Below are 20,178 nucleotides of genomic sequence, written 5' to 3'. Positions count from 1 at the left end.
TAATTATATCTTTCACCTTAAGTACCAATGATTCTCTAATGAACAATTTGTTTATGATCTAATAATAAACCAGGTCCCTCTCGGGCCAATGAGAGGGTGGGGCCCCATTGTTCAAGTCCGAAATTAATACTTAAGAGAACAACTCATCTACTTTCCTTATATGGAAAGGAGTGAGTTCTATCTCATGATATTATGTTCTCAACCCCCTATTTGGTCAAGTCCCCAAAATGGTAGGCATATTGAATCAGCTAAAAGAGCCATTCTCATACATGTAAATTAAAGAACAAGCCCTCATAGGCAGGAGTTCATAACTCATTCAGGATTAAGATCGAGTCGCATATGATCATCATGTGAAATATTTATCTTCTCAATTAACGGATTTACAAAGAGAGATTAAATATTTCTTGGTCTAATCTTATACAAACTCATTGTATAGGATACCCCCACTTACATGTCTCCACATGAACGATTTAGATCAAATCATGTGCAACGATTACAAAGTGGGTCGTATCAATAGTGTTACCCGGATAAGGCACCTAACCTTATCCATATACTATAGACTCTTTAGGTTATTACTTGAACATGATTCTCTTGTATGTCAACCACTACTATTCAAGATTACATTAATAACCTTAAATTTTCATAACATGGATAACAATTAAATTACAAATAAAATAATGTAAATTATGGTTAAAAAAACTAAATAATTAATTAGGTATAGGGCATAAATCCCAACAATCTCCCACTTGCACTAAAGCTGGTGAGACATGTGTCCTAGGGCATACTCTATACCCAACATGTTCTCCTACTTGCCCTAGAGAAGATGAGACATGTCTCGTAATCCTAGACATTCTAGATGACCCTCAAACACTTTAGCCTAAAGAGTCATTTTATATAAATCAAAATAATTATCATTAAAAGACATCTTGGTCACTATCACGATGCTTTCTCTCTCAAAACCATTCTTTATAGATTGATCTTCTATAATTTCCTTAATATTAGTCTTTGTATCACTATCATCACAATAAAAGTGACAAACTGTATCACATCTGACACCTTTCAAATGTTTAAGAAATTATTAGTCATACAAGTCATTTTGTTGCTTTAAAAGCAAAAAAAATATTCCACTTGTATACCATACTTCACAATCTATGGTAAAATTAATCTTAACATAAATTTCTCTAAATTTATGTAACTAGTGTATCACTTAAAGATCAAATCTTTAACTCCATACACAAAATTAAAAAATTCTCATTATTCATCGATACTCTGAGAAAACTTTAATTTTTCACTTAAGGTCATGCCATTAGTTTAACTAATATAATCTAACTAACTGTATATTTAACTTAATTCTCATTTACGCATTAATTGTCTCCCACTCAAGAAAGATAATTAATCATACTCTCAACGTTTGAGGTTACTTATGATACTATTCCTCTGACTTCATATTTCAATGATAATTATCATTCTTTGAAGTCTTGCATCAAATATTTGACAACAATTTTGTCAATATAATATACATGAGACAATATTAAACGTTTATCCTTAAATCTTTATTTTTAGGAGATACATAATTATCCCAAATCATTTATTTGAAATTGGTTAGATAGTTTATTTACGTTAGATTGAAAGATTACATCATCATAATGAGTAATGTGTCATAAAATTGGATAAAATCCACTCATCAATAATTTTCTTGTTTTCACAAGCTCATTACAATTTATTTAAAGTCATAGCTTATCAAACCTTTTGATTTTGATCTTTAATAATAAATCCATATAATGATATGTGTAGATGCATCCTCTTAGATTTCTTTTCACAAAAGAATTCTAAATATTCATTTAACATATTTCATATAAAAATGAATCAGAAAATAATAATAGACTCTAAAGACAATGAGAAAAAGTATCAAGAACATCTACAAATCCCTAGATTTTATGACTTTAACTTATTTATCCTTCGTCATCATCCCTCATAACTATTCGGTAATAAGCCTTCAAATTGGTCATAAGCCTTCAAATTGGTCATCTAACATGAAAATTTGAATTTTAGTAGGATTGAATCATCTCATAATTCTCCCACTACGATGAGGCTTAATTAATGACCAGGATTCACTTAACTCTCAAGCGAAATTAAATTGTTAACAACTTTTGTTAACTGTTAGCGGCTTCACTTGAAACTATTTAATTAACACTGTTTCACCTCATTAAAGGTGTATGTCCTTCTATTTGAACTTTTTTAGAAAATTACATTTGTCATACAAATATGTTTTTCTATTTAGAATTAAATAAAGGACTATTTTGTTTCTCTTTAGGAGTGGCCTACACTTGGGCATAATTTTGACATATTTTGACATATTTATCTCAGTATATATGATTGATTACGATTATTGAAATGTTGTAAACTAAGTTTACTACATTTCCATAAATCCCAAAAATTGTTTCAGAGACAATTTTGAAAGCAATCATGTTCACTATACAATCCCTATTGCATATCCTAACAAGAGCTTAGGTAATAGCGTATATTTTTTTTTTTTTTTTTAAATACGTGACTATATCTAATATAGTCTTGTTTTCTCCTCCTACATCACAATTTTACAAAATTGTATTGTGCTTGGAGTTGGAAATCAATTCCACTTTCTAACAACTAATTTTAGTACACAATGTTCTCGTACTATTCATTAGGATCGGATCATCATGTCTTGATAGATTTACCAAAATGGATCTTTAGTCTCATTTTTCTTGAACTTTTTTAAAAAAAAAAAAAGTAAGGTACATTTGATAATGATACTTATATATATTGAATAATCACGAATCGGATTGATAAAATATTAACAATATTCTTTGACTTTTGCATTCAGACCACTTGGGTCAGAATGCATAAGCCCAAAACCCTCTTTGGTCTTGCAGCCTTATTCAATAAAAGCCCAATGATTATCTTGCATGAAAAGCGAGATCTATAGACATGTAAAGTAATTAACTCCAACCTTAAGAGAATTAACTTCTACTAGTATTTTCATTGTATTCAATTTGACATTAATCAAATGAACTGTCAAAGACAAGAATCATCTTTGCGAGAAAACAATTTGCCTTTTTATATTTACATTAATCTGTATTCAACTTGACATTAATCAAAAAAGGATAACGAGAAATATATATATTCAATACTCATACAGTCTCTAATGCTCACATGAAGTTTACCATTGTAAAATTTAGAGAATTGAAATTGAAATTGATGTTATGGTTCATATAGGTTGGCTTGGATACAAAGAACAAAACGGAACTTGATAAATTAGTGATACCAGTCTAAGCTAATCAGGTAAGTGGCGTTACGATAGGATAGGCTAAAAATTGTATGAGTTACAATGATGTATGAACTATGTCGTACGATGTGGTATATGAGTTATAATAATGTATGAGTTAGGATGATGTGTGGGTTACGATACTTGATGATGTGCTCAATATATATATATTTTTTTATGAATATCGTACTTGATATGTTTGATGCACTTTGTGGCAATGTGAAGAGTATGATGATTGATTAACGTTTACCTTAATATGATGATGTTTTCCATATTGAGCATGCTATATGATGATGAGTGCCATATTGCATCATGTCGCTAGATCGACATAGGACACAACCCTAAGAGTGTGAAAATGATAAATATCCACTAGTATGTGTTACCTAGGGTAACAAAGAGATGAGACTAAAGGGTTGTGTCAGAATAGATACTATGATGGATTTAGAGGGACCTCATGCATATTGTATGTTCATAAGCATAAGGCTACTTCCCCTAGAGATGATGAGTGCGGACGCGCACCGTATGACGAGCGCGAATGCGCACAGGTGCGAACGCACACAGATGAGGGTGTTCATGAGGCGCATGACACTATGGGGTTCCGCTGACCTCCGGACGTCGCTACAGATTAGCTTGACCAGAGGGTCCAGGGGGTGTGCGAGTGCCCTAGGGATTCACACTCGTACGTGTGAGTCGTGTGTAGGGAAGTACTGCACATCCAATTTGTCCGTGACTGGAGGCCACCCCTAAGATGATTAGAGATAGGTTCCTAAATCATAATTGCATGTGTTTGCATTTACATGGCCCCTATAGTGGGGCCACTTACTGAGTATTCTTTGAAATACTCAAGCCGTGTGCCACATTATTTTTCAGGTAAAGGCAAGGCGCACTTGTACGGAGGACAGCGACATCGCGAGCAGAGACTGTGGCACGTTCATAGGGTAGACTCATATTTAAATTCTTAGTTTTAAGTTACAATCAGTTGTTTTGCATTCCATTGTTTTAAATTATTTTGTATTTGTTTTTATTTTCTCTAAATTTTAGTATTTTGTATTTAAACACGTAAGATCATGGCTGTGTTTTCCAGAGAAGAAGTTGTTTTAAACGTTTTTCAAAGTTTACGTTATAAATGATGTTCATGTAAGAGTTATATTTCCGCATTATAGATGAGCATGAGACGTTAATGGCGACTCAAGATATATGAAAATTTAGGGTCGTTACAGAATTTCTCTCATGGTTACTAAAAATACCATGTTCAGCATTTAGTAACAATTTTTACTTACATCTTAATGTCTCCCACTACACCTACTGAGATTGATTTCCTAGTGTCAACCGATAGAATCTATTCTACCTCATCAACTATTTTTCAAGAATTACATATAGAACAAATCTTGATAGTAGATCTTATATCAACTATTCAGGTGTCACTTAGTCTCCAACAAAAATCTAGTAAATCAAATTTACCCGTCATTTAGATTTTTCTTTTCATGGAGTAATTTCAAAATTTTCTCTCACTATGAATGTGGTCGTTAATTAGGAACTATTTCCTATCATAGCTTCAGTCCTAGGATTTTTCTTGAATTTTTGTAATACTTAACAAAGCTTTTTCATCACCTTTGATTCACCAATCATATGCTCTTCGAATAATTCAATTCATATTGACAATAGATTTTGAGAACATTTCTAATAAAGACAACAAAAAAAAAATTATATATTACCATCGTATAGTGCTAAATTATTTTTCCAAATATTATAATTTTCTTAATCTGACTTATTAGTAATGAAAATTAAACAAGAGAAGGAATTTGAACATAATATTTGAAATATATAAAATATTATTTAATTACAAACAATCAACTATCCATTCAATTTCAACCTATGGAAAACAAACAATTTTATAAAATGAACTCTGTAAATCATTTCTAAAGCTATGATACTTTAGTGATTAACAAGTATCGTTGTAGGGTAGGAAGTGTTCCTTCACTAAACTGAGACAATCTCAACCAAATATTATACTAAAATAACTCTTATTCCTATAATATTTAGTTACCATTAGTTTGGTCAAGAACATAATTAACAACTTTAATGATTTCTTATAAATGTACCCATCATTTTAGATTTTGTAGTTTTATCCCAACAAGTACCGCCTTAGGGTAGGTCAAGTATTGGAAATAAAATTACTATCTTATCCTTGTCAAGAGTTCACCCTGATATTGACCCATGCAAACACCTTCCGTAGGGGAACGATCTAAGTCGTTACGAGGCCTTACATAGATCTCACATTATGAACCAATGATAGAGACCGTAGGATATGTTGACACATTTCCTTCGCCCATTTACTATAAATACTTTCTCAAGATTCACCTTGATATTGCAAAACACCTTCTGTAGAGGGACGGTCCAAAAGTCGCCACAAGGCCCCGCATGAATTTCACTGTGTGAATCAATAATAGAGAACGTAGGATATCCTGACATATGTCTTTAATATCTTTATATTGACAGACGTCCTTCTCCCACTAAGTATTTTGAAATAGGGTTTTCTATTACTCAACAAATTAGGCTAATCTCATTTATCTAAGTTTCCAATCTACCCTTTCATAACTCTTATGTTGGTTGGATTGTTTTGAACCTGAATTATCAAGTTTTTAAACTATTAAAAACTAATCACATTATGAGAATGCTTAATGAAATTAAATAAAATTTGACTAATTCAACTCCGAGGTCGGTTCCTAGGTAGAAATGTTCCATTTCTGTCAGCTTAAATACCTCAGCCTAGCCAGAACCATTTTTAGACAGAGTTTCCTTATAGTCAATTTTTATTTATCATTCATTAATCTTTAATTAACTATTAATTATTAGATTAATGAACATAAGTGAATTAAACGGCTTTTAATCCTATTCAAAACTAATTCACTTTAGGGAATAATCTTAAAATTCTAACCTTCTAAACCCTTTAAAAACAAATTTAATAAATTACTAAAAAAATTCTAATCATATTAGAACATACCTAATCCAATTAGGTAAATATCATAATTAGGTAAATATCATGCCTTCAATTTAAGAAATAAATATCCTAATGTAAGAAAGCATAACAATTATACTAAAATGTGTATAGAAAATATATGCTTATTAAGGAAATCATCTTAATTTATTTGGAAACGACGTAATCAAATTTTTTCAAATATAATATTTATACTCAAAATTAAATAAAATGCATGATTGTGCTTAACCTATGGTAGGATTTTAACATAAATAACATACCTGGTACATTCAATCAATTAATTTAAAACCACGTCATATGCATAATTAAATTTTTTTAAAAAAATTAAAAAAAAATTGACCGACATATTTGGTATATCCTAGAAATTAAAATTGGATTAAATTACAATAATTTAAATCCAAGACATATATCCGTCTCCAATATTTTCTTTTTGAAACAATTCCGAATTTAATAGCATTAAATTTTAAGATCTGTCCTGTATGTATCTATATATATATAGAACCCTTCCAAATGTAACAAATTCTTTTCTTTTGGAACAATTCCAAATTAAAATGAAATTTTAACATTTTTCCTTTTAGAACCATTCCAAATGTGATATCTGTCCCTTGAACCATTCCAAATTTAATATATATTTTCCTTATTTTCCTAACAATTTCAAATTTAGAATTTTTTCGAACAATTTCAAATATACATATTTTTCTTTTAAAAAAAAAATCTAAAGGTAGATCTTTTACTCATGAAATAATTCTAGAGGTAATAACATTAAGGTTTCAAAAAACCCTAAATTGTACCGTGAATTGATGAAAGTCGTCATAGCCGCCGACGTCTCTTTTCAATTTAGAATAAACCTAATCGTATACATTTGTCTAACAAATCGGTAAATCTAATGCCACACCAATATGCCAAAAACAATCAATTTTACAAAACAATATAACACATATCACATAAATGATTTGAAATCAAACACCCACCATACTACTTTTAATTTAAAATAAAAATCAATAGGCTCTCATACCAATTGAAGGGAATGAACTCTTCATCCACATAGCACAAGCATTGGAAACCGTTTTGATTTTTATTAAGAATTAAAACAAAGCAATAAATAGAAGAGTAAGAACTCTACCTTTGTCGAAACCCTAGCTTGCAAGACTCCTTAGAGTATTCCAACCATACAGAAGTTCTTCAACATTCCACAAAATCTTCCTTATATTCCACAAGATCTTCCTTGCTATGACTCCACAAGGCTAAGGCTTGTGGGACCCTCTTGAAAGAAAATCCCAAAGGGATTGGAGAAGAAGAAAGAGTTTCAAGAATTTTCTAAAGATATAATTTCATTCTCTTGAAAAAGTGGGAGAGATTGATGTTTCTCTGGCTCAACCCGAGGGTCCTATTTATAGGGATTCTCAAAGAATATTTTCCAAATAATATATTTGTATATTTAATATATTAGGATATTATACCTTATACAAATTATAAGATATTCTAATATATATTTAACTAATTTGAATCTCATTCAAATTTCAAATATATTTTTATTTAATATATCAAAATACATTAATTGATTTAATATTTAATTATATAAAATACAATAAATATATTTTTCTTTTAATATATCTAATATATTAAATATTAATTTGAACCCTTCAATTTAATATATTTTTCTCCAATATATCTAATATATTAAATATTAATTTGAACCTTTCAAATTAAATATATTTTCTCTATTTATTTAATATATTTAATATATTAAATATTAATTTGACATTTCAAATTAAATTTATTTTCTCCTTTATATTTAATATATCTAATATATTAAATATCAAATATCAATTTGAACTCTTCAAATTTTCTTTCAAATAAATTGAACTTTTTAGCATTACTATCAGCAATGCAAGTGACCTTATGACCCTACACATTATAAGCTCCAATGATATAAAATTAATTAATTAAACTTTTTAATTAATCAATTTTCATTCATTAACTCTAGGTCGCTCCACTATAGACCTAGAGTTGCACTCTTATGCATTGTAGGACAGGTTATGTCCATTGATATAATCATTACAAGAAAATCGATCCTTCACGAGTTGTTCATAATTATAGCTGGGTCAAAAGTCTGTTTTACCCCTGTAATTACATCTTTCACCTTAAGTACCACTGATTCTCTAGTGAACAATTTGTTTATGATCTAATCATAAACCAAGTCCCTCTCGGGCCAATGAGAGGGTGGGGCCCCATTGTTCAAGTCCCAAAATCAGTACTTAAGCGAACAACTTGTCTACTTTCCTTATATGGAAAGGAGTGAATTTCATCTCATGATATTATGTTCCCAACTCCTTATTTGGTCAAGTCCCCAAAATGGTAGGCATATTGAATCGGCTAAAAGAGTCATTATCACCCATGTAAATTAAAGGACAAGCCCTCACAAGCAGGAGTTCATAACTCATTCAGGATTAAGATTGAGTCGCATATGATCATCATGTGAAATATTAATCTTCCCAATTAACAAATTTACAAAGAGAGATTAAATATTTCTTGGTTCAGTCTAATACAAACTCATTGTATAGAATACCCCCACTTACATGTTTCCATATGAACGATTTGGATCAAATCATTTGCAACGATTACAAAGTAGGTCGTATCAATAGTGTTACCAGGATAAGGCACCCAACCTTATCCATATACTATAGACTTTTAGGTTATTACTTGAACATGATCCTCTTGTATGTCAACCACGTACGGTTCAAGATAACATTAATAACCTTGGATTTTCATACCATGGAAAACAATTAAATTACAAATAAAATAATATAAATTATTGTTAAAAAAACTAAATAATTAATTACGAGGCTTTAGGGCATAAATCCCAACATAAGCATGCTTCATAAGTATGCCTATCACAATCGTGTGTGTTGGGATATTTACCCCTGAATTATGGTTTACCATATGTTTCATATTTGACCCTTTATTATAGCAAATATCTTGTATAATTACGGATATTTAGCCTTTCATTCCGGTTTACCATAAGTATCATATTTGACCATTTATTATAGACAAATATCTTGTATAATATCTAGGCTTCCATTATGATTTACCATAGATATCATATTTGACCTCTTATTATAGGCAAATATGTTGCATCCATTTATTTCTCTTTCCATTTTCTTTATAATTTATTTTAATTTATAAATAATTATGAATAGAGAACTTTTCCCATCATTTAGGTGCGGTAGTTTTAGCAAATATTCTCATGTTATCAGAACCCCTTCGGTTTAGCAACCCTAATCCTTTCTTCACCATGGCTTCCGAATACTCTTCTTATCTTCTCCCTTTCAACACTCTAATCCATATGGTCACAATCAGACTTTCCTTCTCCAATTATCTTATTTGGAAAAGCCAACTTCTCTGGAGAGTCAAGACATGTTGGCTACGTTGATGGAACTCTGGAATCACCATCTCCCCTTCAACTAGAAACCCCCTCATCCTCAACCTCAGTAACTGAAACTTCCCTTCCCTTCCCTCTTCCATATTCGTCTTCTTCTTTCTTCTCTTTGCATTCTTCGCTTCTATGACTTCCTCCTCTACCTTTGTCTTCGTCGTCCTTGTCGCTTTAATCGTCAGCTCTTTGGACAAGGCTCCACACGTTGAACCAGTCTCTTTGCCAACCACGTCGTCGTCAGCCTCATCGTCAATTTCAGCTCCTTCGCCCACTGCAACTCCTCCAACTTCAACACCATCTTTGTCTCGTGCTATGGGGGCACGACTCCCTTTCCGTCCACTAAAACTTCACCACCTGCTATCGCATCAGCTACTTCTCCACTGGCTCCGCTTATTGCTCCTTCAAATTCACCAAAGCAAACTCCAATTGCAAATCCCTCGATCTCGACTTCTTATACTCTAGCTCTGTCACCGGCCTCAACTCCTGGCAATGGTGGTGCTGTGAAGAGAATCGTCGTCTCTAGATCTATCATCGTGGCTCTTCACCCACTCATGATGGACTCTATATTAATCAGTTAAAATATGTTCAAGATATTCTTACTCATGCTCATTTGCTCGAAGCAAACCAATCCATACTCGCATGTTTGTTTCACAACACCTAACTATTGATGGTTCTTCTTTCTCTGATCCTACTCTTTGTCGATCTTTTGTTGGCGTCTTTCAGTACTTGACCATTATGCGCCCAGATACTGCCCATGTTGTCAATTATATCCGTCAATTTCTGCATACCCCTATCGCATATCACTTTCTTGCTGCTCACAAGCGGGCCAAACGTGTTGAATTAGATTATCATTTCCTTCGGGAACTTGTTGTTCGCTGGCATACTTCGATCACAGTATGTACCTTTCCATCTCCAGGTTGCTGACATTTTCACAAAAAGTATTTCTCGACCTCTCTTTTAATTTTTCAGATCCAAGCTTCACTTTCATTCAAACCCGAGACTTAGCTTGCGGTAGGTGTTGAGGATATTTAGCCCTGAATTAATGTTTAACATATGTATCAATTGATGGTGTTAATATAACACATGCGGAAGCAATTTGGATCTTAGGCACTTTTAGAACATCAATTATAGTAAATAACTAGCATGTTCATAAGTATTAAAACTTAATGAGTTTGAATACTAACCTTTTGTAGTTCAAACTTCTTTTTTCTCACGAACCGGTTTCGAACCACCACTAGTGTTTTCTCCACAATCCTCTGGCCTTAGAACGAGATTGTGGAATCTGGTGAGTGACTAAACTTGGGAGGAATTTTGTATATATGAAGAGAGTGTTTGTGAGAGGTTTTTCTCAAGGTTTTCCCCAAGAAGAAGGAGACCTTCCATGTACCATGATCACTCTATTTAAAGAGCCATGTTTGCATGTTCATGCAAATTTGAGATCACCAAATTTTGACACTCCAAATTCCACTCAAATGTTTGGGATGATGTGGCAAGTATGCATGTTTGAGTTAACTAAATTTTGACGCTCAAAATTCCACTCAAACTTGTGGGGTTTATTTGGGAAGCATGCAAGTTTAGTTAAACCAAATTTTGACACCTCAAAATTCCACTAACATGGATTTTTCCATTAAATGAAGTCAACATTTTGACTTTCTTCATTTTAATTCAACAATTAATAGAATTAATTTCAAATTAAAGTAACATTACAGAATTAATTAAACTATTTAATTAATATTTAATATTAATTCAAATGCCAATCCCAATCAATTCCCACACATAATTGATTAAGACATTTAAATCTTATTTAAATATCTCAAATTCTCTCTTTTTGTTTAATTCGTAAATAAAACAAAAATGCAGTTAAATATATCGTATATATGTAGCGCATATTCCCTAATTTGAATTTGAACACTTCGAACTCACTCGTCACACTGTTCTATGGTTTAGACCGATATGAGCTAGCAGAAGGACCTAATGGACCTATAGATCATGGGCTCCAACGATCCAAGATTAACCGGTTAAACTCATTAACCTGATTAACCAACATTCGTTAACTACTAGGACACTCCACTATAGCCTAGTAGTTGCACTCCCCTCACTATAGATATATTTCTGTCCATTTGATATAACCATGATTAGTAAGTTGATCCTTCACAGGTTGTGCGTAACTAGAGCTGGATCAATTTACCGTTTTACCCCTAAAATTACTTCTTGTTCCTTATGTCTCACTGATCCTCTAATGAACAATTGGTTTGTGGTCCAACCAGTAAACCGAATCCCTCTCAGGCCAATGAGAGGGTGGGGCCCCTTGTTCAAGACCTAGAGTCAGTGCTTAAGGGAACTACCTCTCTTCTATCCCTAAAAGTGGGTAGGAGTGAATTCCATCTTGCACCCCACGTCCCCAGCCATTCACCCAGTCTTACCCCTGAAATGGGAGGCCTATGGAGTCGGCGAACTAGAACCACTCTCACCCATGCAAATCTAAGGATAATTCCGAATAAAACAGGAGTTCATGGCTAGCTCAAGATTAAAACCGAGTTACCTAGGTTATCGAATGAAAAGAAAATCAGTCTCAACAGTAAACGATATTATAAAGTGAGAGTGGTTTTCTTCATGGTCCGATCTTATGCAATTCTCATTGCATAGGACGCCCCCACTCACATGTCTCCACATGTACAATTTAGTGATCACATTGTTTATATCATATACAAAAGTGGGCCGCATCCATAGTGTCCCCAGAATAAGGTACTCAGCCTTATCCTTATACTATAGATCATTTTGACTATATACTTGAACTTGATCCACTCTTATGTCTCTACATATAGTTCAAGTAATCATACTATAGCCATAGTGTTCTTAGTTTATTGGATTTAGATTAATGATCGTAAAGTTTACGTTATTCAATAACAATCTTTACTGAATAAACAACAATGATAACTTTATTGAAAATAGAATATGTTTTTGTTTACAAACTATGAGGTTTAGGACATAAAACCCAACATCAATTTGACCATTTATTGTAGGCAAATATCTTGTGTGATTGATAATATTTAGTCTTCCATTACGGTTTACCATAGGTATCATATTTGACCCTTTATTATAGGTAAATATCTTGTATGATATTTAGCCTGCCATTACGGTTTACTAAGAGGTATCATATTTGATCTTTTATTATAGCCAAATATTTTGTATCCATTTATTGATCTTTCTATTTTCTTTTGTAATTTATTTGATTATGTAAATGATTATAAATAGAAAATCTTCACCACCATTTAGCGGTGGTGGTTTTAGCAAATATTCTCAGCGTGTGGAACCAGAGTCCTACTTTTCGTAATCCAAATAACCTATTTGAGGGATTAGGGTTTAGGTTATCATGGCGCTTGGACCATCATCGCTCTAGATGATGTAAGTGTGGCCACAACTTGACTCCAAAGTTCACTGGTCTACATTAACGGTTCCACATCCTTGTCTTGGAGAGCATGCATGTCCAATCCTAAGAACGACTTAGAACGCGATCACATAACCCTGATAACCACGTGGTGGTATTGGACTTGGACCTCTCCACTGAAGTCCAAAAATACTTATCATCTCTTAGGTGATCCTTCACTCTATAGCTGATAAGTGACAGATTGCGCACATCGCGCTCTTGGAAGTCTATAAGCTTGAACTTAGCTCCCAAAAATTCAAACCAAAACCTTACATCCATGACCTTTTTAGCTCTTCTCTCAAGGTTGGTGAATCTTATCTCTCCAAAACTCAGTTGAGGTAATGGTCTGCTTAAGGGATGTTTCATTCCTATGGTGGTCACCTTTGCCTAAATGCTCTATATTGTCTAGGTATACTATGTGGTTTGCACCGAGGCATGCTCTATTTTGTTTAGGATTACTACGTGGTCTCCACGAAGGCATGCTTGGCATCGAAAATGATGGTCACAGGAGGCTGGGTCATAGGTACCTCATCTCGTACTAGATCTTAGGATATCTCATGCACATCTCTATGGGTTAGATGTCACGCACTCTGTGGCGTCATCTCTCTATCTTTCTAAGGCTAGTGGGCTATCATGTGATCCCTCTCGGCCTCATCATCGTATCAAAACACTATAACTCGGATCCATCATCGACATATAGAGTAAACGTTCACTATGTAATGCCCTAAGATGTAATGATAACTATCATGTAATCGGATACAAATATCAAATTCTTACCGATCTTACAACATATCATATACTACTAAACAGGGTTACACTGCATACCTGGTTGCAGCGAGGCCTATCATTGAGTCGAGTCACAGAGGTGTAGGACTCTCTATCCTAAGGATAAAAGTCTATAAAACCAATAACCCGACTGTTCTAATACCAATTTGTCATGACTCGATTTTCGAGACTTCGAATCTCGGACAGTAACTAAAAAAGATGAAAGCATAATTAAATAAAAGTAAAATAAAATCAGAGATTAGAAAGAGAATCTTCTCATTTAGAAAATGCTGAAGCAATTGTAGCAGCTCCGGCACCCATTGATTTTGCACCTTCTACCCCCGAGTTGGAGAGGGGTGAAAGAGCTCGACCAAAGGGCGAGTTCAGTCGCTTTACCCTCATTTTCTTCGTTTACTTGAATAGGTTCCAATCATTGACTCAAACCTCAAACCTATTGTCGAACCCCACTCAGCGCGGGGGGACGGGACAAGAAACGGCTCCGAAGAAAGCTATTTTGGTTCCCATCTATGTCAGCCTTTCCGTCTGAATGCATTCAAAAGGACACGCTTTATAGATGATCCCTATACAAGAGGAGATTTTCTTTTTTTTTTTTTTCAAAAAAAAACAAAAAAAAAAATAATATCTGATAAAATTTAAATCAAAATAAAGATAACAATGCCAAAATTAAATACAAAAATAAATTAAATTATAAGGTCGTGTTGTTTGCATGTATTACAAAAGGGAAAAGTCGGTTTGAGATATAATTTCAAAACAAAATACAAAAAACTCAAACACAAAGATGGGCTAACGCTTTGGAACGACCCCCTCTGTGACCGCATAGCTCTCGAACGTTCCTCCCCCTCGATCGGCAGCCTGTAAAGACCTGAAAAAGAAACAAGAAAGGGGAGAGTATACAAATATACTCAGTAAGCAACCTACAATATTACTTCCTAGTGATTTCTACAAGTATAACTTCCTATAATCTATGTGGTTACTTACTTAGATGACGTATGCCTTTTCGAGCTAGCTTTACCACGTGTTAGAAGCTCCAAAATTCTTGATATTTCTCTCTACACACACCATCATATGCGCTATAAAGGTAGCTACGCGCAGCTAATGAACAACTATGCCACACGCGTCCAATCGGTGTATTTGCACCCCCTCTACGACATGTGTTAGATCGATCATTCTAAGGTCACATTCTTGAATACGATACACGCAAGTAGGGATGTACATTCAACCCGACAACTTGGACCAACCCAACCCTAGATTAGCATTTCGGGTAGGGTTGAGTTCATTTTTCTAAACCCGAATTGAATCGATTCCGTTTCGAGTTTGTGGTGCAAAACCTTCAAGTTGACCCGAACTAAATAAAAACATATAAATATATTAAGACTTTTACTATATTAATGGGTTTGCCATTGTTGTTCTTTGGCCTGTCTAAGGATACTCACGCTTGAATTTGACGCCATGCAAATACATATCACAATTTATATATAAATAGAATATTTTTATAGTATTTTTTATTTTTGTTATATACCCTAACCATTTTTATATATAAGTAGAATATTTTTATAGTATTTTTTATTTTTGTTACATACACTAATCATTTTTATATATAAGTAAAATATTTTTATAGTATTTTTTATTTTTGTTATATACACTAATCATTTTTATGTATAAGTAGGATATGTTTATAGTATTTTTTTATTTTTGTTATATACAATATCTCTAAACTAATCATTAACCAATTCTCACGAAATATCGGTATTTAGTTGTCTTTAGTTTTATGTGTTGAACTATGTTAATATGGTATAATTTTTTATTTATTTTTTATTGATTTTTTTTTTCTGTGAATAATTATAAATTGATTTGTGTTTGTTTGTGAACTTTTTAATATATGTTCTCTAATAATGTAGATAAATAAAACTTTACAAAAAAAAATTTGACAACCCGACAACCCAACCCGAAAATAGAGGGTTGGGTTGGGTTGGGTTACAATCCAACCAACCTGAACCTTTTGGTTGGGTCAAAAAAATCCCTCAACCCAATCCAACCCAGACCATGTACACCCCTACACGCAAGCATAAGTTTTTTCTGAATTAGAGTAGCGTGACGCATGGTACACTCAGCAGGTCGGAAGATGGGTTGCAAGCGGGTCCTTGGGTCAGACTGCGTGTTGACAATGGGTCAACATGAAGCGTGTTCACTGCTGATTGCAGACACGTTTCGCCTCCCATTCATCGACGCGTGTTGCTATTGCTTCGAGCCGCGTTCACCTCCCCTTTGTGTGACGCGTATCTTCTCCAAAAAAATTCATCTTCTTGACGTTCGAAATGCCACTTTTTGGCAACTTCACCTTCCTTGGTAAAACTTGTGCAAAATCCCAATAATGGTTCTCCTGCGGCCACTAAACAATTCTGATGCAGAAACTCTAACAAAATTCGGATTCCAAATGGCCATTTGAAGTGGATTTTGACTCTCTCCGACTCTCTCTCTCTCTCTCTCTCTCTCAACAATCCTAAACACCCATTTTCTTTTTCTCTCCCTTTTCCTTTTCTTTCTTTTCTTCTTTTCCTTCATCATTAGCCATCTATTCAGGTCTAACCTAGACCCTCAATTAGGCAAGGGTTAAAAGGACGATTTTCTAAAATTTTAAGTATTTTTATTATAATTTTATAAGTTTCTTAAGTTATTTGAGATTTTTTTGTAAGTACTATTTTCTCTGCCATATCTTCAAATTTGACCTATGTAACCCTCAATAAAATCAAATCTATGAAGTTTGATTAAAAAAAAAATGATTCAGTATTTAATTTCTGATTAGACTCAGATGTTATAATTTTAAATCTTCAGAATTTTCACGTCTACAACTAAATACAATTACTTCAATTACCATATATACAAATAACATGATTAAGTCTATTAACTTCATTAAAACAACATGTAATAACACTTGACTTAATTTTCAAATGAGTAAACAATACTTCATCTGTGTAAACTCTAATCTCTCCATAAGATTATTGTCGAGTCTCCCACCAATTAATGTCTCTTTTTAACACTCATGAATCATCACTCCTTTTAAGTTTAATTCAGAAAAAAGAAAACAATAATAAACAAACAAAAGTTGTTGAAGTTAAGGTTTGTGAAAGGCCACATCAAAAGGAGAAGAATTCAAATGAAAATGTGATCTCAAGTTGTCCGATAAGATATGTGCAAGTGGCGCTAAACCCTATGCAACGCCAACTCCCCAACTCGTTTATTTGATTTTTCTTTGCTCATGTTGCCAACTTGCCCTTTTTATTTATTTATTTTTATTTATTTGGAGAGAGACAAATCAAGTGTAGGCGTTCACATGCTAATCATTTGTAGGCATTGTAGAATTACGTCATCTTTGTCGTGAGATGCAGTGGATGGCGGGCCCCGCATCACAGCTATTGGTAGTCAACAATCTTAGTCAACCAATGCAGCTACGAGTTGTGGAATTGATTCCTTAATAAACCCTTTTTAATTTTCCCAAATTTCCCTTCACATTGCTTTTAAGCTTCATTTATTTTGGTTTTTAATTTCAATTTTGTTTTCGCCCCTCCATTTTTTAATATTTATTCTTTTTTTTTCGTAATTTAAAATATTATGTTTTGTTTTTTACTCTCAAATTTGATATTGCACTTAAAAACAAATTTATTCGAATTTTAGTGAATTTATACTTTATAATTTAACATTTTAAAAAGTGGCTACTACTAAATATAATATAAAAATTACAATAAACACTTGCAATTTTTTTATTTCAAATATAATATGAAAAAAAAAGTTGAATGATGAAAAAATAATATTGAATATTATTATTATTAGCATTAATTAGTGTATTATGATATTTACGTAAAGAATTTGGATAGAATAATAAAATTCGGGTGTATCATGATGAAAATCAAAACTTTATTATTTATTTATTTATTTTTGTAAATACTCCGGCTTTATTTTATTTTTTCTTTTTTTGGTCTGCTTAGCATTGACTTTGACCAAAAATGAATCCGTTCAAAGCATCAGATTTTTCTTTGTGGAAAATAGGTCACAAGTTGGGATATTTATTTTGTTTTGTTTAAATCCTTGAAAAAATAGAAAAATATGTGGGTCCATTGAAGGGAGGGTTTAAATTTTAATTAAGTAAAAAATTAGTGGAACAATTCGAACCAAATTAAGATTAAAAAATATATTAATTGGTGGGAGGTGCTAAAAGCAATTTGATCACGTGCGACTTTGACCCGAAAAATGTGTTCTATGTCCACGTATGCACAAGACCAAGCAGCAGTCAAAGATTCCTAACCTCATAACTTCAATCCTTTCTTAGTTTCTTAATTTTAATTGCTTACCGAGCTTTTTTTTTATTTATTATTTTTTTTTATTTTTAATAATTTGATAAATTATTTATTTATTATTGTTGCAATTATTTAAACTCTGTGCCAGCGTGTGAACGGGTTGAAGAAACCATGAGAAATGGAAGACAGTGAGGAAAACAATGAGCTGCTGACGTGGCACATGTTCTTTCTTTCTCTCGTAATCAATATTTTTGGATTTGGGTTTATATAGTAAATTATATTTTTTTAAAAAAATTATGTGGAAGAAGAGGGGAAAATAAATTATATATTTCTTTTATTATTATTATTATTATTAGATAGGAATATAGAATTGTATTTGGCCCCCAAAATATAAGAATATATTATTTTTGTTTACTAATTTTAGATTTTTTATATAAAAATGAAAGAAATAAATAAGAAATATTTATTAAAAAGTTAATATACTACCCTTCTTTTATAAAAATAAAAAAAATAAAATAAATATAATAATAAATATATGAATAATCTCTCTAAAAATAAAATTTTAACTTGAATTTTTTTCATTCCTATCTTAGAATAATAGCGTTTGACAGATCATATCTATAAAAGGGAGTAAATCGCCTAATCTCATCAATTTTGATCATTACTTTTAAAACATCCTCAATTAAAGTTTCGATAATACAAAATTTTATTAGAATATTTAGATACTTTTTTGATAAACTTCCTTCCCTTCCCTTTCAACCCTCTAACATTTCACTTTCAATATATACTTAAGAATAGGGAAAAAATAAATAAATAAGGTATTAATTATGATTTAAATATATTTGGAGCCCAAGCTTCTTGAGTAATCAACCTTATCATCACTCCTAGATTATGAGATAATGATCTATCATTAATCTAATCTTTCTCGTCAAAACAATAATTCTTTTCTTCTTCTTTTTATTCCCGATTATCCCAAAAGAATAATACTAATAAATCAAAATTTTCCTTTTTGATTTATTTTTAGAATATGATTCCATAATTCTATTTCTATGTTTCAAATAGTGGAAAATGAATTTCATAATTTTGTAATTTTTTTTTTTTTTTTGCACATTGCGTCTCTCTTGTATGTTCCTTGTTTCTATTTCGTTTTTCTTTTAAATTCTTTTTATGAAATTGAATAAATTAAATAATATATTTTTTGTTTTTTTAAAAATATGTTTAAATACTACCATTATTTTTCAAGGAAAATTGATGTATAGAGTAGGTTCTCACTAGCAGTCAAAAAGTTATTCTATGCTCATTCCATTTCAAGTATAATTGCCAACCTATATAAGAATGTAATTTACAGCTATTACTTAAATTTTAAATACACATAAAAGATGGGAAAATATAGAAAAAAAAATTAAGAGGAAAATAAATGTGGGGATGAGGTGGCAATGGTAGGTGAAGGAGAGCAGGAGGGGAACGACAAAAGATGATGTGTCGGATTAATATGATTCATATAAAATGTCAAATCCAACTGCACTTGCCCAAAAGTGCCAACATGTCGTTCACGTTCTCATCTTTTCTATCTTCTCTATCCTTGTGATTATCTCAATTTTCATAATATCAATAAGATAAATTAAAATTTTAGGCTTAATTTGAATACATACATTAAACAATTTTCATTTCTTTCTCAAATCACTCCTTCAATACTCCAAATCGAAGTAATTTGGTCATTTGCGTGTTATTTCTTTTCTAAATTTTGAAATCATTTGGTCACGAGTGGTACGTAAAATAAAATAATTATTTTTATCATAAAATGAAAAAAATAAAAATAATAATAATTAATGCGGTGCTTTTTACAACAACTAAGAATTGCATCATTTTTATGTTCATCTTCTTTGAAACATATCTTAAAAACTGAAAACCTATTATTGAAAATTTATGTTTGGACCA

Source organism: Cucurbita moschata, unplaced genomic scaffold, assembly GCF_002738365.1.
Source record: "Cucurbita moschata cultivar Rifu unplaced genomic scaffold, Cmos_1.0 Cmo_Scf00033, whole genome shotgun sequence".
NCBI classification, from domain to species: Eukaryota; Viridiplantae; Streptophyta; class Magnoliopsida; order Cucurbitales; family Cucurbitaceae; genus Cucurbita; species Cucurbita moschata.
The sequence above is the reverse complement of the archived record's forward strand: the minus strand, read 5'-3'. Positions refer to the sequence as shown.